Source organism: Gorilla gorilla, chromosome 1 (genome assembly GCF_029281585.2).
Source record: "Gorilla gorilla gorilla isolate KB3781 chromosome 1, NHGRI_mGorGor1-v2.1_pri, whole genome shotgun sequence".
In the NCBI taxonomy this organism is placed as follows: Eukaryota; Metazoa; Chordata; class Mammalia; order Primates; family Hominidae; genus Gorilla; species Gorilla gorilla.
The window spans coordinates 136,274,540-136,301,240 of NC_073224.2; the positions used below are offsets into that span (position 1 = coordinate 136,274,540).

General features: G+C 35.3%; 1 protein-coding gene across 2 annotated transcripts in view; it reads right to left on the bottom strand.

The window, feature by feature from the left end:
- AMY2A (amylase alpha 2A) overlaps positions 1-26,701 on the bottom strand; it is a 50,111-nt gene that overhangs the window by 11,632 nt on the left and 11,778 nt on the right. The window contains exon 1 of one of the 2 annotated variants that reach the window (XM_063696498.1): positions 3,704-3,723. The exons of the other annotated variant lie outside the window; for it this stretch is intronic. The gene's annotated coding sequence lies outside the window, so the exon portion shown is untranslated. Of the gene's footprint in view, positions 1-3,703; positions 3,724-26,701 lie in introns of those variants that run through there. 2 annotated transcript variants of the gene reach the window in all.

The window sequence follows — 26,701 nt, forward strand, 5'->3', positions numbered from 1 at the left end:
GGCATTCTACATCCTAATGGCAATATGAAAATCAAAGAGCTTAAGGAAATGTTGTGGCTGTATCAATCAGGACAGAATAGGTTATTCTGCAGTAATAAAAGAAACTAAAATTTTTCAGTGGCTTACAATAACCAAGTTTCTCATGTTCAACCAGGATCAACAAAGGCACTCTTATTAGTCCATTTGTAATGTCACAAAAACTTCATTTTGACACATGGTTTAGCAATCGGGAACTCCCCAAAGTAAAACATTCTTTCTGCTCACATTTCAAAGCCAAAGCAAATCATGTGTACATTCTCAAATTCAACAGGATGAGAGTATTTCATTTGCAGGGAGGATCAATGATATTTCTGAACAACAGTACACTGCATATATGAGATCAGAAATAAAAACTGTAACAGGAAAAATAAAAGAATTTTCATTGGAGTGAACATTTGAAAAACAAGAAATGCGAGTTCAAATATATATTTTTAAGAAAAATACAATATATACAGAGCTTCTCACATTCAACCTCAGTCTCTTACACCTCCATCCTTTCCTATGATAGCAAGACATTCAATTTCTTGCAAGTTTATATGATCATTTCTATGCATGTTTTCATGACTTACTTCATCTAATGTTCCCATAAAAAACATACATTGTTATTTTACATAGCTACCTTTTTCTAAGCTTTGAAAAGTTTCATGAAATTGCTCACATCTTCTTAAATTTTAGATATTCAAAGATTCTGATATATAAATACCATATTAATTGCTATTTTCTAATTTACAAAAGAATTAAAATAAAATTTCTTATGTAAAAATATATATATATTTTAATCTTACTCCATCACCCAAGCTGGAGTGCAATGGCGCAATCTCAGCTCACTGCAATCTCTACCTCCGGGTTCAGATGATTCTCCTACCTCAGCCTCCTAAGTAGATGGGACCACAGGCACGTGCAACCATAACCAGCAATTTTTTTTTGTATTTTTAGTAGAGACGGGGTCTCACCTTGTTGGCCAAGCTGGTCTCAAACCCCTGACCTCACGTTGATCCGCCTGCATTGGCCTCCCAAAGTGCTGGGATTACAAGCATGAGCCACTGCACCTGGCCTTTTTCTTTCATGTCTAATTGACACCTTTTAAATGGATATAACTGCCTCAAGTATTTATATATTAGTCATAGATGTTCTAGTCTTATTTGATTTCCTAGATTTTCTTCATTGCTTAGACCTTGTGCATGTTGGGTACAGGGTATATCTTTCCTGATGCATTTTCAATGCTGTGTGTGTGTGTGTGTGTGTGTGTGTGTGTGTGTAATATTTCCTGTTAGCTTTTATGTGGACACTCTATATAACGTTTGTTTTCAGAAAATATAGGGTGGGATATTTTGCAGCTTAAAACCCTGGGATGAGAACCCTCTATTCCTCTTGAAAATCATCAGTTGTTCCTCTTAGGTGTCTGACACAGGGGGTTAGCTCACATATCTACTGAATAATCCTACTGAGGTCATTAGTTATTACTATGCATTACTAAAGATAATTAAATGTAATAAAGTATCTTACAGTTGACATATTAAAGAACTTTCCATTACTCACAAAAGGAAGTGCTGTCTTCTCACAGAGTAGTAAAGACAAAATAATGACTACAAGCACTCTGCACAGTTCTTCTTGAGATTTCAGAATTCATTTAGATAATGGTTTCAATCTCCTAGATTCTCATTTTCTTGAATTCACCTGCTTCCATCACCTTGCCTCTAAGCTACTCCCCTCTTCACATCCTAAAACTTATACTCACTAAGTACTAAATACTTAGTACTATTCTACTATACTTAGTACTATTCTACTATACTTAGTATACCATACTTAGTAATATTATATACTATTATACTCTAATATTTTCAATTTCAGTCACCCCTCTCTTATTTATATCCCCCAAATTTCTAGTTCCTACCTCAAGAAGTCCATTGCATCTTCAACCACACTGCAATCTACAATTGATCATTCCATTTTCCACTGTCTCAACCTTCTTTATTTTCTCACTTCACTGCTTAACCCAGATTACTTTCCACATCCCTCTTTTATAATCATTCTCTTAAATGTATCAACATCTCATCACTGACTGTTTTATTCACCTAGAGAAATCTCACCTTTAGTTAAACTGAATTCTGTACTTTTTCGGTGATAGCACCTATGCTGAACTCAACTGGAGAAAAACACAGAACCACATTGACTGATACCACTTAAATAAACCACAGATTTCCTAAGAGTATGCTTACTTTCCTACACTCCTATCTATTCATTTTACATCTCCTTTTCCTTCCTTACTCCTTCGTGACTTCCTCCCTCTTTATGAGCTTGCTTCCTGTTTCACTGAGAAAATATCACAAAAATTTGACATTCTCCTCCTATCTACTGAACTACAAACATCTGGAACTCCATAATCTGCCCTTCATCCTACTGTTACTAATGAGCTGTTTGTGGGCCTATCTTTAAAACTAACCCTTCTATTTGTGTCCCAGGTCTATGGCTTCAGCAATATCCCTCTGTTTCCTGCATTATGCTTTTGCTGTCTACTGAATCAGTCCCATTAGCATACAAACCTACTATATCATCGATCTTAAAATAAACAGGTTTTTGATACTACATTACCCTCCATTAACAACCCATTTCTCACATCCCCTTGAAAGCAAGACTCCTTAAGTGTTGTCTTCAATACTCACTATATTAAATTCCTCTCCAACATTCTCTTGAACACCTCCTCTTACTCCTGACATCCACCAAGTTTGTCAAAGTCAAGGTCCCAAATCTTGCTCTACCCAATGCTTAATCCTAAGAACTCATCTTTCCTAACACATTAACAGATCATTCCTTCCTGTTTGAGATACTTTCTTCATTTAGCTTCTAGCTATTCCTCCGTAGTCTTCTTTACTAGTTCTTGAACTATTTGGTATCTCACCATTGGGATGCTCCAGGGTTCACTTCTCCATGCTTCTAATTCCTATCTCTAGTGTTCTTACTTTCCCTACCTCACTATGTTGTAAAAGTTAAGAAGCTATGATTCATAACAGCATTTTTACAGAAGAGCTGAGTCTTTTTGGGCAGTGCCTCTAAGGTAAAGGTGTAATCACAGCCTCAAGAAAGTATCTATAAGAATGAATCAAATAGAATAAAAGAAAGTTTTCCTACTTATATAGAGCTGAAACTCATTTCATTAAAGGAACAGAATAATTTTATGTGGGAAATATTTTCACCTTTGAGTGATGTTCTGACAGATGAAAGATTTGGGGGTAGAAAAATGGAAGACTGTATTATGGCAAGGATACAAATTTTCTAAATTGGGATACCCTACTTCCAAAAAACCAAAAGCCCAATAAAACTCAATGCCAGAAAAATATAAAATAATTATAAAAAAGAAGATTACAATAAAAAAATGTGAAACTGCATTGATATCCATGTAAGAATTTTTAAAGACAGTTTTTATAAGCATAAATAAAATATATTATAAAATTGCCTTAAAAAGAAATTTATGTAATCATCTGGTTATGTTCTGCTGCACATCTTAAACCAGGTAAACAAAAAATGCAAACACTATTCCATTGGAAAGAAAACAATTTATTATATCTGAGGAAAGTCATTACAATACATGTAATATATTTCCAATTTACTGATTTAAAGGCGTATGGATTTAATTTTTAAATACACTTTCAAAGCTGTTAGGCACAGTTCCATAGTCCAGGTGGTCAATTTCTTCTTCTCAAAGTTGCAAAGCACTTGAAGGACATGGGAATCCAAAGAAACCTAAAAACATCATAAAAGCCCATTAAAAATAGTAAGTATAACACAGGTCATTAGTTTAAAAATAACTGAGAGCTGAACCATTTATATTTAGAAAATTAGTGAATCATGTCAGTTTAACAAAATTTATGTAAATGAACTGTTATAAAGAAACTGATTTATAACATTTACAAAATCATTTCAACTATGCCTATAGAAAAATAATTACATTTTCAATATCTATAGGTTTTGTACTTTTAAGGTGATAATAACCAAATTTTCAATTGTTTTCATAGAACTAAGAATAGTATCAGATTTTTCAACAAAGAAACACAGAGGGGCCAACCCTTTATTTTCCTAGTTATTAATATAAGGTTGAGTGCCTATGTTGATACTAGGTACCTAACCATTTTACTCTAACAAACCAGTATCCAAACTGGTCAGTCCTTAGAATTACTAAGGAAACCTTTTCAAATCTGATTCTGATACTCCATTCCCAGAGATTCAGTTGTATTAGTTCTAGGATAGAGTATAGGAATCTTAATGCATAAAAACTCTTCCTTGGTGGTTCTCAAACTTGGTTGCACATTAAAATCAGTTTGAGAGGTTTATTCCAACATCTGTGCTACACTCTCAACACATCAAATGAAAATTCTGACCAAGGGAACCAGGCATCAACACATTTCTTAAGGATTTTTTTAGGAGGGAGAGGTTCTCACTCTGTCAACCAAGCTAGAATGCAGTGGAGTGATCATGGCTCACTGCAACCTCAACCTCAGGGGCTCAAGTGATCCCCTTGCTTTAGTCTCCCAAGTAGCTGAGACCAGAGGTGCAAGCTATTTATTACCAGCTATTTATCCAAAGGTAAATAAATGAGTATATCAAAGAGATAACCACACTCTCATATTTATTGCAATATTCACAATAGCGAAGATATGAAATCAACCTCTGTCCATCAATGGATGAATGAATAAAAACAACATGGTATATATATACACAGTAGAATACTTTTTGTCCATAAAAAAGAATGAAATTTTATCATTTACAGCAAGATGGATGGAACTGGAAGTCATTGTGTTAGGTGAAATAAGCCAGGCACAGAAAAACAAGTATCACATATCCTTATTCTTACATGAAAACTAAAAATATTGATCTCATGGAGGTAGAGAATAGAATTATAGATAGATACCAGAGGCTGGAAAGTTTCTCTGGGTGGGAGGAATAAAGAAAAGTTTGTTAATAGGTCCAAACATACAATTACTTGGAAGACATATGTTCTAATATTTCATAGCAGAGTAAGGTGACTACATATAAACAGCAATGTATTGCATATTCCAAAATAGCTAAAGGACTTGAAATGTTCTTAACATATGGAGATAATACTTGAGATTATGGACACCCTGGTTACTTTGATTTGATCATTATAAAGCTTAGGCAGGTAACAAAATATTACATTTACCCTATGTGTATGTACAACTATATTAATGAAAAAATATTCCTCCTCTACAATAAAATTTTATTATTGTTAATCTAATTGAGAATTCATGATGATTTAAAGATTATTTGGCAAAAATGTTGCCTGTGCAAAGCAAGCTTTCCTTCCTATGTTGTGCAAATTATTAAAGTAACATAAATATGTATATAACTTCAAAAAATGATATTTCAAAATATTGTTCTACAACACTCAAGCTTTTAACGTCACTGATATTACGTTTTCCAGTAACAGGTAATAATTTGGCACTCTCTGTAAGTTAAGTTCTCTATTAGCATATTTATTTTTTTCAACAAACTTACAGACTGGATATTTAGGTCCAAAAACTTTAAATAGCTTGTCTCGCACTACTTAGGAAATATATTGTATTTTTGAGATCTGACTTCAGACTCTGTTGTATCACACTAGTACTCCAATGCTAATCTCATTTTAATCCACTTCAGGAGAACTATTTACTCTCTCTCTGGAAAATTTTAGCACAGCTTTTTATATGATTTTCTGAAATACATATAGTATTATTTATATATATATTATTATTTATATATTATATATAAATATATATAATATATAATAATAAATAATATTTCTATCAACAGTTTATTTTTTATCTATGCATATTCTTAAGCTCCTAATTTTCTTTATCGTATTTTCCCTAAAATATATTCAAACTCATCTTAATTAGATTTTTAGTTTTATGGTGGTATAATTCACAAATTAAAATTATATATATTCAACGTGTACAATGTGAGGTTTTGAGTTTTTTTTAATTAGCCCTAGTTGAGAAAGGCAAATGCTTACTGGTACATACTAAAATGTATTCAGGACAAGGCTGCTTAACATAAACTTGCTAACTACCAATCAATAGACTATTCAAATGCTTTTTTGATAAACAAAAGCTACAATTGTAGGTAGCATATTTTTACTGGTTTCCTTTACACTGAAGCATTTTTTCAACTAATATATATCTTATAAGTAGTAAAATACATAAATCTTAAGCATATAGCATTAAATTTTTATAAGTGTATATATCCCTATCACCACCACCCAAATCAAGCAAGATATGGACGACTTTCAGCTTCCACATCCCTGGCTCTTGCACTTTCTCAACCAGTTACTCACCAATGGTCATCATTATCAAGAAATCTATCACGATGGATTTCCCTGCTCCTCAATTTCATATAAATGGAAACTTGCTATATGTAATCTTTTGAGTCTGACTTCTTTCACTCAGTTGAAATTTGTGAGAATCATCTATGTTTTGTGTAGCAGCAGTTCATTGTTTAATTGCTGTGTGGTATTCATTGCGGGAAGCAAAAGTAATTTATTTATTCATTCTACTGTGGATGGGCATTTGCGTTGTTTTTAGTTTAGAAGTTATGACACATCAGTGATTTTATTTGATAAGAACCCTAGGAGTTGCTGAGTTATATAGAATTGATTGCCTTACACATGTTGTTTAAGTTTTGCCTACTCTTTTATATATTTCATCCTTGATCTGTTCGTCTCGCTACTGTTTGGAACAAACCTGGAGCTCCTTATAGGAAATTGATATCTTTTTTTTTCTTTTCTCAACTTCTATTTTAGGTTCAGGAGGTACATGTGCAGGTTTGTTACATGGGTAATTGCATGGTGCTGGGGTTTGGTGTACAAATGATTTCATCACCCAGCTAGTGAGCATAGTCCCCAGCAGGTAGTGTTTTGACCCTCACTCTCCTCTCACCCTGCACCCATGGAGTATATTTTAAAAGGACTTTCACAATCAAGCTAATTAACATATTCATGTCTTCACATAGTTATCATGTGTTGGGAAACGGTAATACTTAAGATCTACACTCAGTGAACTTAAAGCATACATTATTACTAACTATTTTTACCCTGTTGTGCATTAGACCTCCATAACTTATTCATCTTATAATGGCAAGTTTTCATGTTTGTACCTGTAGTATTTTTCATTCTCTGCCTGGCTTATTTCACTTAGCATAATATCCTCTAGGCTCGTTCATTTTGTTGGAAATGGCAGAATTTCATTCTTTTAAATACTGAATAATATTCCATTGTAGATAGATAGATAGATAAATGGACAGATAGATGATAGATATCATAATTTACATACCTACTGATCTATCAACACTTAGATTGTTTCCATATTTTGGTTTTTGTGAATAAAGCTGCAATGAACACAGGAATGCAGATATCTCTTCAAGATAGTGATTTTATTTCTATCGTATATAAAAGGAAAAGTATATAAAAGGTATATACCCTTTTTTTGAGATGGAGTCTCACTCTGATGCCCATGCTGGAGTGCAGTGATGCAATCTTGACTCATGGCAACCTCTGTCTCCCAAGTTCAAGCAATTCTCCCTGCCACAGCCTCCCAAGTAGCTGGGATTACAGGTGCCAACCACCACACTGGGCTAATTTCTGTGTTTTTTAGTAGAGATGCGGTTTTGCCATGTTGGCGACTCTGGTCGTGAACTCCTGACCTCAGGTAATCTGCCTCCCTCACCTCTCAAAGTGCTGGGATTACAGGTGTGAGCCAACACACCCACAGGTATATACTTTTATGCCTAAAAGTATAATTTCTGTAACATATGGTACATGTTTAATTATTTGAGGAGTCTCCATGCTGTATTCCATAATGATTGTACCAATTTACATTCCCACCAAAACTCTATAAGGGTTCTCTTTTCGACACATTCTTGTCAACACTATTTATCTTTTGCCTTTTTGATATTAGCTATTTTGAAAGATGTAATGTGACATCTCATTTTGATTTCAGTTTATATTTCCCTCATGTTTAGTGATTTTGTGCACCTCTTCATTCATGTGTTGGCCGTGTGTAAATCTTCCTTTGAAAAAATGTCTATTCAGGTCTCTTGCTCATGTTTTAATCAGGTTATTTTTTTCTGATTATGAGTTTCTTATATGTTTTAGATATTAATGCATTATCAGATATATTGTTTTCAAGTATATTCTACCATTCCATGGGTGACTTTTTATTTATTTTTATTTATTTATTTATTTATTTATTTATTTATTTATTTATTTATTTACTGTGCCACAATCTTTTAGTTTGATGTAGTCGTATGTGTTTATTTTTGTTTATCTTGTCTATACATTGGGATTCATAGCCAAAATATCATGCCAAGGTCAATGTTATGGAGGATTTCCCCTGTTTTCTTCTAGGGATTCTTTGGTTTCAGATGCTATGTTTAAGTTCCTTTTCCATTTTCAGTTTATTCCTGTGCATAGCATAACACTCCAATTTCATTCTTTTGCATGTGGGCCTCCAATAATTCCAACGCTATTTATTGAAGAGACTATCCTGTCTCCACTAGGTGTTTTGGGCATGTTATTGAAGATTCTTTGACAATATTGGTGTAGGCTTTCTATTCTGTTCCATTCTTCTATGTGACTGTTTTCATACCAGTATCATATATATATATGATATATAATAATTATATATATATCATATATATAATATATATATCATATATATATATTACTGTAGTTTAGTAATATAACTTGAAAGTGAGAAGTGTGGTACCTCCTGCTTTTTTCGTCTTGCTCAAGATCATTTTGGGTAATTATAGTCTTTTGTAATTTCATACAAATTTTAGGATTTATTTCTGTTTCTGGAAAAATGCCATTGGACTTTTGATAGGGATTACATTGAATCTGTAGATTGCTTTGTGTAATAGCATTTTGACAATATTCATTTCTCACATTGATGAACACAGAATGTCTTTCAATTTCTATTACTTTTCTACTCTCTATTTCTTTATTTTGCTTTGATCTTTCTTATTTTCTTTCTTCTATTAACTTTGGGCTTAGTTTGCTCTTCTTTTTTTCTAGTTCCTTGAGGTTTAATGATAGATTGTTTATTTGAAATATTTGGGTTTTTTTTAATGTAGGTGTTTGTCATTTCAAATTTTCATCTTAGCACTGTCTTACTGCATCCCACAAGCTTTGGTGTATTGTGTTTTCATTTTTGTATCAAGATTTCTTTATTTTCCTTTTTATTTCCTTTTTAAACCACCAGTTTTTAAGAATTGTGTTATGTTCACTTATTTTTGAATTTTCCAGTTTTCCTCCTGTTAATTGATTTCTAGTTGTATACCATTGTGGTCAAAAGAGATACTTGATAAAATTTCAATCTTCTTAAATGTATTAAGACATTTTGTGATTTCAAGTATGCTCTATTTTAGAGGATGTTTCTTGTTAGCTTGAAAAGAACACCTGTTCTCCGGCTGTGGATGAAATGTGAACATACATCTGTTAGGTCCGTTTGGTCTAAAGTGCAGATCAAGTCTAATTATTTTTTCCTTACAGATTGTCTGTCTAAATGATCTATCCATTGTTGTAATTGGAGTATTGATAATTTCAACAGTGTCAATAAGGTTACCTATATCTGTAATATTATTGATTGCTCTGTATCTCTCCCTCCAGATATTAATGTTTGCTTTACATTTTCAAGTGCTCTAATGTTAAGTGCATATTTATTTATAATTGTTTCATCCCTTTAATCAACTCATCCCTTTATCATTATATAGTGACCATCTTTATCACCTGTTAGAGTTTTATCTTAAGGTATATTTTGCCTGATATAAGGATAGTTATCCATGTTGTTTTTTTGTTTTAATTTGCATGGAATATCAAATTTTCTCATCCCCTAAATTCACACCATATGTGTCCTTGAAGCTGAAGTGAGTCTCTTGTAGGCAGTATATTGTTGGGTCTCCTTTTGTAATCCATTCAGCCACTCTGGCTTTTGAATGTAGAATAGAATGAATTTATCTTCAAGGTAATTATTGATAGATAAGAACATACAATTGACATTTTGTTCATTGCTTTTCAGCCTTTTAACATATTTTTGTTCCTTTATTTCTCCCTTGCTGTCGTTCTTTGAGATTTTATGATTTTCTGTAGTGACATGCTTTGATTTCTCTTTGTCTTTTGGGTATCTACTATAGATTTTTGCTTTCCGAATAGCATGAAGCTTATACATACTATCTTGTAGTTGGAGCAAACTATTTTAAACTTATGTTTGATCATATTCAAAACTCTATACTTTTACTCAGCCCACTATATTTTATATATTTGGTGTCACATTATATATTTTTAATATTCTATATCTATTAACAAATTATTGTAGCTATAATTATTATTATTTTGGATTTTAACCTTCATACTAGCAATAAAACTGATTTACACACCACTACTACACTATTAGAGTGTTCTGTATTTTTTATATATTTACCTTAATCAATGAGTTTCATACTTTTCTGTGCTTTCATGTTGCTCTATAGCAAACTTTTGCTGCAAATTCAGAAATTCTTTAAAATAATTATTTTGAATTCTTTGTCAAGAAGTTTATAGATTTTTGTATTTTTGCACGGTTTTTCATGTCAAATAATTGTTTTAAAGGAGAGTAATTAGTTACAAGAGAATAAATAGGCAATTCAAAACTTGAAAAAAAACCAAACACAAACCAATTGAGAAGTTCCACAGACAGATTGAAAAAATAGAACCCAAACTAAAATTCTAGAGCTAAAGAATAAAATAAATGAAATAAAGAATGTAAAATGAAGAATCAACAGCAAAATTGAGCAAGAAGAAAGAATCTGTGAATTTGTTTCAGTCAGGAGCAACCTGCAAAGGGTATTTCAGAGATAAGATCTCTTCATCCTAGTAAATATCAGTAGTCTCTTTCACCACAAGTTCAGCTGACAAAGAGACTAAACCAGTTCATCTTCCTTCTAGTCTTATTCCTCGGCCATTTGCCAATAAAGAGAGTGAATAGATTGAAGGTCAACTGCTTTAATTACGTCCTCACACTGCTGAATGAAGTTTGTTCAACAATTGCCAAGCTGATCATCTAGCATATTCTTTGCTATTGCTTACAACACTTCCTGACTTCTAAAATTAGATTTGTACATAGGCTCAAAGCCCAGCATATCCCAGTGGCTCACTGTTCAAAGTAATAAATATTTGATTAGGTCTTTAAGGCTAAAGACCTCAAAATTTCTAAGAAGTTTGTGCCATAGACAAAATCTGTTGGTTATTTTCTTTATATATAAGTCCACCTTTTACTGTATTAGTATTTCTATACTGGTCCTTTTTTTTTTTTTTTTTTTTTTTTTTTTTTTTTTTTTTTGTGAGATGGAGTGTCACTCTATCTCCCAGGCTGGAGTGCAGTGGTGCAATCTCCACTCACTGCAAACTCCACCTCCCAGGTATGGGCCATTCTCCTGCCTTAGCCTCCTGAGTAGCTGGGACTACAGGCACCCACCACCATGCCTGGCTAATTTGTTTTGTATTTTTAGTAGAGACAGGGTTTCACCATGTTAGCCAGGATGGTCTGGATCTCCTGAACTCATGATCCTCCGGCCTCAGCCTCCGAAACTGCCGGGATTACAGACGTGAACCACCGAGCCTGGCCTCTATACTGGTTCTTATAACTTATTTGGGCTGGAAATCTCATAGTTTTAACATAGACGAAGGGGTTATTTTCCTATAGATTTTGAGTTTTTTGTTACATTCTATTTTTATTAAAGGGGAGTTGGAGTGGAAATACTTTTGCTCTGCATCTTCAAATACAAAAAATGAAACATTTCAAAAGACCTACCATGCCATAACTGAAATTTCTGTGGTTTGAAGAAGTCTACCAAAAAAAAAAATTGCTTCAACTATATATGTTTGATTTTTTTGTGAATTAGCTAAAAGTTTTGTAAGAGTTTATATTTACTTTGGAAAGATGCGAAAAGCTTTTGAAAAGCAAATGATTACATTTCTAGTTATTGTTTTGGATTCTAAAAGTGTGTGAATGACACAGGCAAATATAAGTGTAAAAACGAGGGTAAGAAAAGGAAAACCACAATTGATCTTTACATTCACTTTTAACTATTTTAAATAAGAATCATCAATGGAGTTCAATTTGATGGTCAGTGATAAGGAATTTAATTCACTTCAAGAAGAGAGCGAAAAATATTGCATTAGATTATGTAGGCATTTTAAAAATATATACTTTTGGTTAATATTTTTATATGTTTTGGATTAACTAGAGAATCAAAGGTGAAATTATCCTAAGGCCTAAGAAATTATTGGCCAGTTTCCACTAAATGATAAGTTTTCTGGAGAAAATGCAATACCTGTTTTATCTTTTTACCTCTCATATCTAGAATTATACATTGCTGGTGGTGTGCATTGTACTGCTGTCAATTTGTGATAGAAATATTTAAACAATGTTTTGCATTTCTCTGATGGCCAGTGATGATGAGCATTTTTTCATGTGTCTTTTGGCTGCATAAATGTCTTCTTTTGAGAAGTGTCTGTTCATATCCTTTGCCCACTTGTTGATGGGGTTGTTTGTTTATTTCTTGTAAATTTGTTTGAGTTCATTGTAGGCTGGAGAGGACGTGGAGAAATAGGAACACTTTTACACTGTTGGTGGGATTGTAAACTAGTTCAACCATTGTGGAAGTCAGTGTGGCAATTCGTCAGGGATCTAGAACTAGAAATACCATTTGACCCAGCCATCCCATTACTGGGTATATACCCAAAGGACTATAAATCATGCTGCTATAAAGACACATGCACACGTATGTTTATTGCGGCATTATTCACAATAGCAAAGACTTGGAACCAACCCAAATGTCCAACAATGATAGACTGGATTAAGAAAATGTGGCACATATACACCATGGAATACTATGCAGCCATAAAAAAGGATGAGTTCATGTCCTTTGTAGGGACATGGATGAAATTGGAAATCATCATTCTCAGTAAACTATCGCAAGAACAAAAAACCAAACACCGCATATTCTCACTCATAGATGGGAATTGAACAATCAGAACACATGGACACAGGAAGGGGAACATCACACTCTGGGGACTGTTGTGGGGTGGGGGGAGGGGGGAGGGTTAGCATTAGGAGATATACCTAATGCTAAATGACGAGTTAATGGGTGCAGCACACCAGCATGGCACATGTATACATATGTACTAACCTGCACATTGTGCACATGTACCCTAAAACTTAAAGTATAATAATAATAAAACAAAGAAATATTTAAACAATGTTTTTAATTAATATTCTCCTAATTAATTAGTATTTCTCAATTACAATGTCAGTGTTTTCTTTTCATTTATACCATGTCATTTGTCACTAAAGACCCTAAATATTCTTTCTAATGAGTTAAAAGAACATGAATAGCAAATTTTCAGCAAAAGAATACTTGTCAAACAGAAAGATGGAAAAAGAAATCCTATTTAGTTTAAAATACAGAGAGGACTGACATTGATGGAATACAAATGTCTAAGAAAGAAGTGTACAGAATTCCTATAGTAACACTGAATTTTTGTAAAATATACCTCCAGGAACAGAGGCTCCATTTTAGATATCATTGTGGGTGAAAAGCATTCTTTCTTAGCAAAGTTCCAATATTCCTCTTCAATTTCAATATGACATTTTATTCTAAGGTTAATAGATATTAGTAATGTCCTAATTGTCCTAATATGTAGAATATCATCTACAACAAGACAAGAAATATACAGCAGATAATTCTGTGGCTTTAATGTTATTGCGAGACTAACAGAGAAATCAATTTGGACTCAGTGTAAGATCTTCATACATTCAGTCCCAAATAAGTCCCAAATAAGGCATTGCCATTGTGAAAAACTTTGAGTTTAGGTCTGGTAAGATAAGTTACTAAATATTAATAATAATCACAGCACTCTGTTAAGGCACATATCTCAAAATATGTCTAAAATGTAAACATTGTAACAAGTGCTATATATTTGGACAACATTATAAATACATTTGGATGACTGAGTGAAACATGTCGGTTTCCAGCAGAATTATTTATACGTGTGTGCTGGAGGACAGGGAGCTTGGAGCAGTTTTAGGCACTGAAGCAAGTTTAAAGCAACAACCCCAGACAGTCCAAAAAGGAGGTAAATAATGTGTGTGTTTTAGTCTGTTTGGGATACAATAACCAAATACCGTAAATTGAGTGGCTTATAAAAGCAGAAATTTATTTTCCACAGTTCGGGAGGCTAAATTCAAAATCAAGCAGATTTTGTGTCTGGTGAAGACTAACTTCCTAGTTCCTAGAGGGTAGCTTGTGGCTGTGTCCTCATTTGCTGGAAAAGGCAAGCATCTTATTCATAATAGCACTAAAAAGAGTTCCACTCCCAAGTTCCTAATACTATGCCCTCAGGTGTTAAAATTTCAACATATTACATTTGGGGGTGCACATTCAGACCACAACAATGTGTGATTATTGAAATAATTCTAACAGTGTTGTCATTACTAACAGCTAATGATGGATTCATTGAGACTTCTGAAGTGTTCCTGCTTGCCTACAGGGTTTACTATAATACATACATATATATATATATATATATATATATATAGCAAGGAAACTGCAATATATATATACTGTAACATATATAGTAATATATTTCTTGTTCTGAGAATAAGACAAAATGATGAGGTTGTATCCTAGAAGTAAGTTTAATGCCTATAAGAATCCAAGAAATGTAATCCATGTAATCAGAAATGTTTTATTTCTTCATGGTGGATTTCTCGACATGATCAGAAGCTGTACTGACGGTATAATTCAACTAATGAGAAAGACTGCAAGAGTCAAGAACTTTCTTCTTCTCAAGAGATTGAGAAACCATTAGGGAAAAAATCTCATAAAGAAAGAAAGGCAAAACTTTGTCAAAGAATAAAGGACAACAAATGATTCTGAGATCTAAATAGTGTCTCTTGACCTCAGACTTGTTCTTGTTGTTGTTGTTGCTTGGCAAGTCCACAGACTGATGGTTAAGGCCAGAGAAGGAAATTATGCATACAAACTGAAAATCTTTGTCATAAATTTGTATTAAAATGCAACAATGATTTGAGACCTAACGTAGCACATCACTGTTGAGGGAAAGAGATTCTTCACAAACAAAACAAGACTTTGGCATACCAAGAGCTTCCACCCCTCAGTAGGTAGATGAGTTCCATTAGTGGTTTTGTCCTGAAAGAAGAACTTCAATACAGCATGGCCTTTTTACAAAAAGCATTAGCATCAGCAGGAAAGAGACTGTTCCTATACTGATTAAAAGGCAATTTCACCTGGCTGCTTAACAGCACCTCAGGAGCCATAATATAAAGAAGGAACATAGCTGGCACTGCATGATTCTGAGGAATATGTTCAGACATGAGATATGGTACCCAGCCCTTCAGATAGAGAATTTGGAGACATTGAAAGCAAGCTGTAAGTGCCACAGTAATAAACGGTGTCAGTCTTAGACACACAATGAAACATAAAACTTGGAACTCATTTTCACTTAAATCTGGAAGTTAATACCTCACGCAAGAAACAAAGCTGCTGTTTAAAGAACACATTCTATTCAACAAGGCTGCACTTTCAGAGAGAATAACAGATTAATTACACATGAGTCCAGGATATGATGAACAATTAAGATACAAGGAAATAGAAGACCCTGGAGACATAAAGGGACATGAGGGACATATATGTGTGAGAGAAGGTGAAAGTGAGTTCAGAGAAAAACAGTTTTGGAAAAAGACTACAGAACAAAAGAAGCAGTCAGTTAGGCTGGGTGCAGTGGCTTACGCCTGTAATCCCAGCACTTTGGGAGCCTGAGGCAGGTGTATCAACTGAGGTCGAGAGTTTGAGACCAGCCTGATCAACACGAAGAAACCCCATCTCAGAATCCCTTGAACCCGGGAAGCGGAAATTGCAGTGAGCCAGGATCATGCCATTGCACCACAGCCTGGGCAACAAGAGTGAAATTCCATCTAAAAAAAAAAAAGAAGCAATTGGTATTAGGATAAATGCTTTGGCTTTTGAATGACAAATACAATCGAGCTGACTGAAGTACAAAGAAATTTGTTAGGCTTTCTAACTGGGATGTGTAGGGATACAATAGATTAGACCTAACTCCAACACACAGCCTGGAGTAAAGCCTAGGCAAACTGCAATATGAAGCAGAACTGCCCTTAAATAACCTAGAGATTTGGGAGAAAAAAATATGTTGTTTAACGTTACTGAGAATTTAAGGTTGTTTTGTAACATTATTGCAGCAGAAAATTAAATATTAAGCATTTTTATACTACTTATGAGTTACATTCAACTCATTAAATGTACAAAAAATGCATGGGGAAATAGTAACAAAATTTCCACATGTGATTAGATTATTTCACAGTACTCTTTTAAAAATTTTAATTTTTTGACATTTCAAAAACATTTCCCATGTAAGATATTAAAATAAAATATATAAAAATATCACATTTTAAATTTTATTTTCTATACTTGAATTTAAAGGCAACATTTTATGGCTGTATAAATGTTTTCAAGCCTGCTAGGACAGGGAGGAAAAAGGTGGAACAGGCTTTGATCTCACCTCAATCCACTGAAACTTAAGACAGAAAACCTCACTGAGAGTTTTTCTACATTGGGTTCCACATAACATTTCAATTTTCCATGGGGCAAGAAGGTGAGATTATTTTTCTACGTTAAAAAGTAAGTTTGTAACCTTCTTTACTACATAGTCATCTTACACAAAAAATTTTAAAAAATCTTCTTACTACTAAAAGTAATTTGTTTGTGTATCTCTTAATTAAATCTAAATATAGTTTAAAAACAATAATTATGCTAAATTAGACATCATAGAGGAAATATCTCCTTTCCTCATAGCATAGGTAATCACAGTATGAAAAAAATGCTTTTTCCTATAATTCCTATAATCATATCATTTCCAGAAGATGTCCTGTGTTAAAAATTCTCAGTGTAATGTTAATAACAAATGGCATATTTTAATCCACTAAAGAAAGAGAGATCTATATCTCCTGCCATCTTTGAAAGTTTATATCTATAACTTTTTTCTTTCCAAAGCTGTGATTATTCCAACACACTATGATAACTTAAAAATTATCAATGTAAAATATTTTGGTTCACTGGGAAGGATACACCTTTTTAAATTTTTAATTGTTGTTGGTACATTGCAGGTGTATAAACTTACAGGGCATATGTCATATTTTGATACAGGCAGACAATGTGTAATAATAACATCAGGGTAAATGGGTTATCCATCACCACAAACATTTATCTTTTATGTTACAATCTAATTATATTCTTTTATTTATTTTAAAATGCACAATTAAGTTGTTATTGACTATAGTCACCCTGTTGTGCTGTCAAATACTAGGTCTTATTCATTCTTCTGTTTTCTATACCCATTGAACATTCCCACTTGCTTCCCATCCACCCTTCTCAGCCTCTAGTAACCATCTTTCTACTCTCTATGACCATGAGTTCCACTGTTTGTATTTCTAGCTCCCACAAATAGGTGAGAACATGTGATGTTTGTCTTTCTGGGCCTGGCTTATTTTACTTCACATAATAATGTACAGTTCCATCTATGTTGTTGCAAATGACAGGATCTCATTTTTTTTATAGCTGAATAGTACTCCATTGTATGTATGTACCACATTTTCTTTATCCATTCATCTGTTGATGGATATTTAGGTTGTTTCCAAGTCTTAGCTATTGTGAACAGGGCTGGAATAAACATGGGAGTGCAGATATCATTTCAATATACTGATTTTCTTACTTTTGGGTATATACCTAGCTGTGAGATTGCTGGATCACATCATAGCTCTATTTTTAGTTTTCTGATGAACCTCCAAACTGTTTTCTATAGCAGCTGTACTAATTTACATAACCATAAAAAGTGTATGATGGTTCACGTTACTCCACATCCTCACCAGCAATCCTCATTGCCTGTCTTTATATAAAAGCCATTTTAACTGGGGTGAGATAATATCTCATTGTAGTTTTTATTTGTATTTCTCTGATCGATGATGTTGAGCACATTTTCATTTGCTTGTTTGCCATATGTCTGTCTGCTTTTGAGAAATGTCTATTTAAATCTTTTGCCCACTTTTTGATCCAACTATTAGATATGTTTCCTCTAGAGTTGTTTGAGCTGCTTAGATATTCTGGTTATCAATTACTTGTCAGATGTGTGAAAGGACAATATACTGGGCCCCTGAAATCACTAGGGAAAATTCAAGTGGGAAACTGCCTAGGACAAACCTTCCTCCCATTCTACTCAAAGTCACTCCTCTGCTCACTGAGATAGATACATATCTGATTTTATTCCTTTGGAAAGGCTAAGCAGAAATTCAAAATACCAGGGGATTTCAAGATTTCAGTCTAAACCTTCACCCAATAAGTGCTTTTTGTCCCACAATAACAGTCATTCATGGTACTCTATGAAAAGATATTTCATCCCGAGTGAATACCCTCATCCCTCTCCATTTTAGTTGCTTTTCCTTCATGTAAAAGCTCACCACTGCTAAATGAATTTGAACAGTTTATTAATGAGACAAGTTAATTTTCTACTCCTGGGAGGCATATATAGTGACAGTCTGTTAAACCTCAAGCCTCTCTTTCTAGCTTCTGCCTGGAAGAAATTTAGAGTCACAGATTTTACCTAAATTTTCAAAACCTACAGCACCACCGCATGAGATAGGATTTTTTTCTGCATAGAGTCTTGTTGGCCCTTTGCCAAAAACCTCTAATACCCAGATTTCTTCCACTTTTGTGTTCCTCTATCAGCAAGCAGACTCTATGCCCCATTTGTAGGGAAAAAAAACTCCGCATTCAACAGTTGGGAGGAAGCCACCCTTGAGAGACAAATTCTAGCCTCAGTGCTGTTCCCATTAGAAGGAGGACAGCCATTAAATCCATATGTTCTTTTGAGACACCTGTTCTGCTTCCAACAACATTGGCATTTAATCAGAAAGGGGATTTTATGTTTAAAAGGCAATGGGTAAAATTTTCTGGGAATGCACTGCTTTTCCAGGGCCATAGCTAGAGGAAGCAGGAATAGGGTTAAAACACTCCCTCTGTTAAAGTGTCTCACCCAACTTTATCTACTGTACAATCTCCTGGGAGGCCTAGGAACCCAGAAGGGCAGTGAGATGAGGCATTGTGCTGGTAAGCATGACTACCCCTGCCAACTAGCACCTCCAGATACATGGGTGCAATTGATGCTTGCATCCATGGGCTGCACCTATGATGGTTGCCAGGACCCAAAGGAGATGGGAGGAAAGAGAAGAGGGACACCCCTGTAATCTTTCTCTTCAACCTAGGTCACTTCAAAAGTTGAAAGGAGACTAAGGGACACCTTCTACTCCCCTCTTTTTCTGCATGGCTAACACCCCATCTTCAATCCTGCATTCCCCTTGAGTTATTCTTCAGACTTCAGAGCCTGAAGTTTGCTCTGGGCAAGTGCCAACTTCACTCATGTATAGAGGCCTTCCAGGATATAACCCAAGTATTTAAACTCTCCTGGAAGGATGTTATGTTACTCTGAAACCCTAACTGCTGTTGAGAGACAGGCAGCCCTACAGGTAGCAGAAAAAATCAGAGATGAGCAGCGTGTTTCCTATAGCCAGTCAAAAAGGGAAAGAGGGTGAGAAACAGGCAGAATCCCCATTCCCAGTAGGAAAAGAGGCAGTATCCCTTGAAAACTCTAATTGGAACCCTACTAAGCCCATAGATGATTGAAAAATAAAAACACTTTCAGATGTATACGGTAGAAGTCTTACAGGGGACCAGAGCCAAACCTGTTAACTACTCTAAGCTATCCATGATAGATCAAAACCCAGATGAAAATCCCTCAGCCTTTTTATAAAGGCTGAGAGAGACTTTGGCAAAACATGCTTCCCTATCTCCTAATTCAATTGAGGGACAGCTCATCTTGAAAGACAGGTTTGCTCAAGCAGCTCCTGATATTTGAAGGAAGCTACAGAAACAGGCTATAGAACCAGATGGCACCTTAAAAAACCTTCTAAGAGTAGCCACCCCAGTCTTTCATAACAGGTACTAGGAGGAGTCTCAGAAAAAGGAGAGAAAATACAAGAAACTATCAGACAGAGGGTACCTTGGAACGGAATCCAGGCCTGGGACTCTGTAAGCTCACTGTTCAAGTCACCCCTGTAAACTGGTTAGTAACAAACTTTGCTGCAAGTCTCCATCTTGTTTTATGTCCTCGAGCATAACCTGTAACAATGTGGCAGTACTTCTTTTTAGCCATTGCCTTTTTTACAATGGTGGCCCAGGTTCGTTCCTGGTTTGGGTAATGAATACTTACAAGTTAATAGCTGTGTGACTTTTAATCTTCTCTTCCTCCTCTATGAACAACTCTAACTTCCTTTCTGAAATCTTCCTTTCTCTGAATTGACTTTAAAGGTTCTAGATCTGGTAAAAGCTGCTTACCACCACTTATAAAATATCTTGTATACTCGTGGTTAACTTATAACCTAATTGAGAGTTGTTGTTTCACCTGTGATATTACTTTTGGTAAAGTTCAAAAGCCAGAAATATTACCTGCTTGATTTAGCTAAAGTCAGGTAACAGCATATTTCAAATGATTTTCTTAAAGAATGCTCAGCTTGATTAAAAGTGGATATTCATGTTATAGGTATATTTAAAAGGCCTTTATGTTTTTCTCTTCTTGGGCTGTGTTTTTCTTGAAAATAACTTTTGTGTTGACCGAATAATTTTTCTCCACTCTGTCTTTCCACTCTTAATGAACCCAAGATAACTTTTGCTGGCCTGATACTTCTTGGGAAAAACAGAAAAGGCATGATGGATTCCATTTTGGGAGAAACCTCTGTTTTCCTCATGGAATACCAGAATTTAGAGGCTCATAGATAGATTCCACTCAAAATCTGCTTTTGTCTTACAGTGATACAAGTTGATTAGGCCCTAGAAACTTCATGGTTTTCTATCCTTGCTCTTAAAGGGCTCCACTGGAAAGCTAATAATTCAATTAGGAAATGGGACAAGAAAAAATCTTAGAACTACTGGATCTTCTTCTGTTTGCCTGTGTAGTGATATATGTGTTGTGTGTGATGTCTGTAATGAGCTCTAATTGATTGCGTTAAATAAAAATAAGCACTTAAATATTTTAGAGGAAAGTTAAAACTCTAATGCCTTTTAGTTTATGGGACTTTAACCTCTAAGAAATAGTAATTGTTTTAAAGATGAAATTGGTACAATGCAAATGTCATCAAAATGTAAATAGAAAGTTTAAATCATGTAAGTTAGATACCAGGTTTGCTAAATGTTTCAAGGTTGTACGCTACCTACCTTACAACTTGGTAAGGCCTGGGGACATATGAAATTAACCATGCCCCTAAATATGATGGAAAAATCAGACTTTATCTGCATCTAGTACATAATTAAAACAACTTACCAGGTTTTACATTAACGTTAAAAAATGGTAAGATTTACCATTAAAACATGTAAATAAGACAACTAAAAATAAATTTACCTGCAAGGTGTGTAAGAACAGTAAAATGTGTTTGTCATAAAAGATTATAAAAAGGCATAAAATATAAACCTTGCCAATGAAAAAGGATTGTTTTGAAACCAATGTAAGGGTAAAACCAATGTAAGGGTAAAATTTGGCTTTCTTTCCCTTGTACAGATTTTTCATGTAATAGAGAAGAATAATGAAATATTTTGTTTGCCTTGTTGGGAGACTGCCAAAGAGAGAAAAGAGTAGACAGGAGACAAACTGTTTGGAAAGCGAAGTCCTCCCTCTTAATGAGTAAAGGATGTTGCCTAGTTTTAAAATTTCTGAGTCATCCTTTTGCCAAAATAAGTAACTTATGTGTTACCTGGAATTGTATTTCACACTATCAAGTGTTTTAAACCTGTAACATTTGACAGGCTTCCCAAAATCAAACTTCACATTCAAAATTGTCTCTCCTGAACCCTACCTTTTGTATGCTACAGAGGGCCCTGAAGCATCCAGAAGAGAAGTAAACAGAATTTTTTGACATGTTCATGTAAGTGGGATTGACAAAATTATGTTTAACCTTATTCAGGTTATATTTTAGTGATAATATTAATATATGTTCCAAAATTGTATGGGATTTTAAAAATTCTAATGCTTGAGAATATGCTATGGATCATAATTAGGATTATTATATTAAGTTATTGCAAACCACAGAAATAACCAAATATCTTTGCCAGTCATGTTTTTCACTGTAACTAACCTGAACACTATGTCATCTACAGATAAATGTTGTCTTGTTTTAATCCTCTTCAAAAGATGTTTTACAATCAGCTATAGGACTTTACAATGTGCTCTCAAATGCAGGTTTCTGATAACTTTGGAAATCATGACATGAGAATAAATGAAATCATACAAGAGTCATGAAGATCTTAACTGTTTATGAATATCATACAGGAGTTAACTGCATGAACTAAACTAATAGAAGTCTGAAATAATCTTTTTTACTTTTTGCTTAAAACATTGCTGTTCTTTGTTTTGTTCTTCAGAGTTAAGGAAACCTTTCTTTTAAGCTATCTACAGCTTTTAAGAATTAAGTAAGGTATACACCGGTGAACAAAATTTGGAGCATATTTGTTTCTCTCTGCCAAGTTACTCCAGAATTTGGAAACTATTTGGGAATATTCTAAACTTATGGCAATATTGTTGTTTGCACCAGTGCAGTAAGAATCCATTTTCTTTTGCAACATGACACAATTGGATAAACTGGTTGTTTTACCAAGGCTTTGATTGGATGGATATGCTTCTCTTTGAGGAATCAAGCTTCACTTACAGAGCCAATAAAAGCCCATTGGGAAATGTGGCCTCCTACCTTGTCTACATAATCTGTGTACAGGGTTTCTAATCTGTGATGAGTAAAGAATGTCACTATATAACAGTCCCAGGAACCACATATTCTTGTGACATTAGGAAGAGAGGAATTCACTCAACTCATAGGTATTTGAGGGTACAAACTCATGGCTGGGCTTGGCTTTAAAGAAGTCCTATCTGAGATCTCTTGTGGAACAGAGTTCCATCAAAGCTTATTTTAAAAGACTGCAAAAATAATTATTTTTGCTGCACATTATGCAAATAATCAAGCCAAGTATGAGCCTAAGTTTACATTGCAAACAACTCAGTCGTAATTTGTTTTTAACAAAATGACTATCATGATTTGTTTTGAACAAAAATGAGGACTGGAGAGAGCAAAATTTGATTCAAAACTTCTCATACACTTGTCATTAAATTCTAATCTCATTAGTTGTTTTTAAGTTTTGCCTACTCTATTAGTCTGTTCTCATGCTCCTAACAAACACACATCTGACACTGGGTAATTTATTTTAAAAAGGATGTTTAATGGACTCACAATTTCACATGGTTAGGGAGGCCTCACAATCATGATGGAAGGCAAAAACTGGGAAGTAGACAAGAAAGAGGATGAAAACCAAATGAAAGGGATTTCCTCCTATAATACCATCAGATCTCCTGAGACTTATTCACTACCATGAGAACAGTATGGGGAAAAACACCCATCATGATTCAATTATCTCCCACAGATCCCTCCCACAACACATGGGAATTATGGGAGCTACAATTCGAGAAGAGACTTGGGTGGGGACAAAGCCAAACCATATCACGTACATTTTAGACTAACTCTGCTTATTCCTGTAAACAAACCAGCAATCTCTGGCTGCAACTCAAAATAAAAAAGGAATAAGTAGTGTAAAAATCTGAATCAATATTCTAGTTTTGGGCTATTATCCTGCAAATCCTACCAGGTTATGGGAGTATACAGGGTTCCCATAACCCAGAGGTTTCTTTGTTTGGGAAAATAAAACCAAGGAAGTTAACCAAAGCAAAGCCCCATGCACCCAAATCTTAGCAGGCATAACTATAGCCACTATTTATCTGGGCATGGCTGAAGCCTTGAGATTTTTGAGCTTTCATTACCTATCCGCTTGTTTCATTTTTATACATGTCCTCTAATAACCCATTTATTTTTCTTGCCTAAAGTCTATCAAACTACAAATGTTGATGCAAATGAAACCATGAATGGATACGAATTTCTTCCAAGGACCCTTAGAAAGCTCACAGAAGGAACCCTAGCTGCTGTTCCCCATACAATGCCCCTTTCCAGCAGGAAGTAGTGAGCATCACCCCACCTCGCTAACAGCAGTTAGGCTCTCCCCCCGTGGGTAAAAATGAGAGAAGAGAAATAAACAAACCAGCCAGGCAGGCAGTTAGGGTGGGTACTCAGTTGAATTCATTCAAACAAAAGAACAGCCTAAAAAATCAAACTATAGTCATAGATAAGTAAACTTGCATAGGGGTGTTTGACTAAGACATTCCCACAGCCACACAGACAAGAAAATCTACACAGGTAACTTGTGCAGACATACTCACAATAAAAAGTTCCATCTCCAGTGATGTGGTTTGGCTGTGTCCCCACCCAAATCCCAATTTTAATTTCAACATGTTGTGGGAGGGACCCAATGGGAGATAATTGAACCATGGTGGCAGGTTTTCCCATGATGTTCTGTTCTCGGGGTAGTTAATAATCTCACAAGATCTGATGGTTTAAAAAAGGGGATGTTCTCTGCACAAGCTCTGTTCTCCTGTCTACTGCCCTGTGAGACATGCCTTTTACGTTCTGCCATAATTGTGAGGCCTCCCCAGGCACGTGGAACTGTAAATCCAATAAATCTCTTTCTTTTCTAAATTTCCCAGTCTTGGGTATGTCTTTATCAGCGGCAAGAAAATGGACTAATACGGTAAATTGGTACCAGGAGTGGAGTGCTGCTAAAATGATACACAAAAATGTGTAAGTGACTTTGAGACTCTGTAACAGACAGAGACTGGAACAGTTTGGAGGTCTCAGAAGAATACAGGAAAGTGTGGGAAGGTTTGGAACTCCCTAGAGACTTGTTAATGGCTTTGAGTAAAATGTCAATAATGATATAAAATCCAGGCTGAGGTGGTCTCAGATAAAGATGAGGGACTTGTTGGGAACTGGAGCAAAGGTGACTCTTCTTATGTTTTAGCAAAGAGACTAGTGGCATTTTGCCCCTACCCTAGAGATTTGTGAATTGTTGAACTTGAGGGAGATGATTTAGTGTATCTGGCAGAAGAAGTTTCTAAGCAGCAAAGCATTCAAGAGGTAACTTGAATATTGTTAAAGCATTCCGTTTTAAAATGGGAAACAGAGCATAAGAGTTTGGAAAATTTGCAGCCTGATATGATTGAAAAGGCAAATCTCTTTTTCTGAGAAGAAATTCAAGCCAGCTGCAGAAATCTGAATAAGTAATGAGGAACCAAATGTTAAACTCAAAGGCAATGGGGAAAATGTCTCCAGGGCATGTCAGGGGTCTTCACAGCCGACTCTCCTATCACAGGCCCAGAGGCCTGGGAGGAAAAAGTGATTTCTTCGGCTGGGCATAGGACCCCTGAGCTGTGTGCAGCCTAGTAACTTGGTGCTCCTCATCCCAGTCCCTTCAGCCATGGCTAAAAGGGGCCATGGAACAGCTCAGGCTATTGCCTCAGAGGGTGGTAGCCCCAGTCCTTGGCATTTTCCATGTATTATTGAGCTGGAGGTGCACAAAAGTCAAGAATTGAGGTTTGGGAACCTCCCCCTAGATTTCACAGGATATATGGAAACACCCAGATGTCCAGGCAGAAGTTTGCTGCAGTGGCGGGGCCTTCATGGAGAAACTCTGATAGGTCAGTACAGAAGGGAAATATGGGGTCAGAGCACACACACAGGATCCCTGCTGGGGCACCACCTAGTGGAGCTGTGAGAAGAGGGCCACCTTCCTCCAGATCCCAGAATGGTAGATTCCCCGACAGCTTGTCCATGCACCTGGAAAAGCTGCAGACACTCAACACCAGCCAGGGAAAGCCGCCAGGATGAGGCTATACCCTGTAAAGCCACAGAGGCAGAGATGCCCAAGGCCATGGGAACCCACCACTTTTAAACAAATAAAAGATTAATAAGAGAGGGAAAAATATATTTAATAATGTAGATAGCCAAGAACGTAAGAGGTATCCACAAAGAGAGTGCAAAAATGAAGTCCTTATGATATGGAGTTCCTCCCAGCAATAGCCAAAAGAAATAAAAATTTAGACAAACCCTCTGAGAGGGTTGGTAGAACATCAGTAGCAAGACAGTGCAACCTGCATCTCTATCTGACCATCTACAAATTCTCAGGGCATACAATCTGATGACTGACTGCCTGTACAGCAAGCCCAACAATGTGGACCCTGCCACCAGGAAGAAAGCAAATCCAAGCACTCAAGACACAAAATGAGACACACAGGAAAGCAATGGCTCTCCCTGGGAGTGAAAGGGTCAATAACCAATGATACTCAGGAGAAAATTCACCAGAATCACATTCCAAAGAACTAATTCTTATAATTTTATTCTCGTGCAAATCTGAATTTGGAAAAGAAAAAACAGAGTTCTGTATTTGTATTTTTGTAGGCAAAATTCCAGGATCTGGTTCAGTAAAGTTTTCACATCAGCTTTGTCAGATCTCAATTGAGCTGCAGCCTCTGGAGCAAGTGGGATGCCATGCCTGTCCATTC